Genomic DNA, 1,052 nt, shown 5'->3' on the forward strand with positions numbered 1-1,052 from the left:
ATTGAGTCCCCGGCAGCGGCGCCAAAATTTGATCTGCTCAAATTTGCCCTGAGCTACTCTCTCAATTAAGAGATCACTGTAGTACTTAGGGATCGAATCCACAGAGACTCAAAGATTACAGAGTAAATATTCGGTATTAAAATTAAGCTAAGCAAGCAGGTTTTAAATCAAATAAAAACAGCAAATTAAAATAAAGATTGGTTTTTAAACAGTAATGAGGAAACACTAGGCATAGGGATATTCTCAGGAAATTCAGAATTGCAAATACATAATTGTCAGGATTTATAAAGCACCGTTCTTGAACTCAAATCACAAAAATATAATCAGTCAACTTTCGTTGCAAAGACTATCTATGTCTAGAACCCTAAATTCCAAATCTCTTTGCAAATTTATAAGTTTAAGACATGCATTTAATTCAGGTTTGATAAGTTCACAAAATCCCTAAACCAAATCTCTTTGCGAATAGGTATTTTGCTCATCTAGATTATTTTCAGGAAATCAATAACACTTTCGTGTCTACCAATTAACCTAAGATCAGATTCTAGGTTGCTTTCACTACTCTAGAACAAATTAACCACAATCTAGATGAAGAACTCTATTGATTCAATCCGAACAATCTAACAACCTAACAATTCATGAATTCCTTTGAAAACCCTAAACCTAACAAGAGATCTACTCAGACATGGTGAATGAAACAAACATCATGAATAAAATAGATATCATAAAAGAAAGTAATAGAAGAAATAAAGGAGTTCTGAATCTTCTCTGAAGGAGGTTTTGATTCTTCTCTCCTGACTCTCTACAAATCTCTCTCTCTCTCTCCAAAATAAAGCTTAAGTCTTAACAAAACCCTAAAAACTCCATATATATGTCTTAACCACGAACTGGGCTTAATTGCAAATAAGGAAAACTTCTGGGCCGAATCTGCAAATCTTCTGAACTTCAATTAAGCGAGAAATTCAATTGCCGTCAGATATTGGTGTCGATCGACACCGGAAGTTGTGACGCTCGACACTCACACCAAATATGCTTTCCTAATACATTCCTTCGAC

The sequence above is a fragment of the Capsella rubella genome, unplaced genomic scaffold (assembly GCF_000375325.1).
Source record: "Capsella rubella cultivar Monte Gargano unplaced genomic scaffold, Caprub1_0 scaffold_7, whole genome shotgun sequence".
Lineage (NCBI taxonomy): Eukaryota > Viridiplantae > Streptophyta > Magnoliopsida > Brassicales > Brassicaceae > Capsella > Capsella rubella.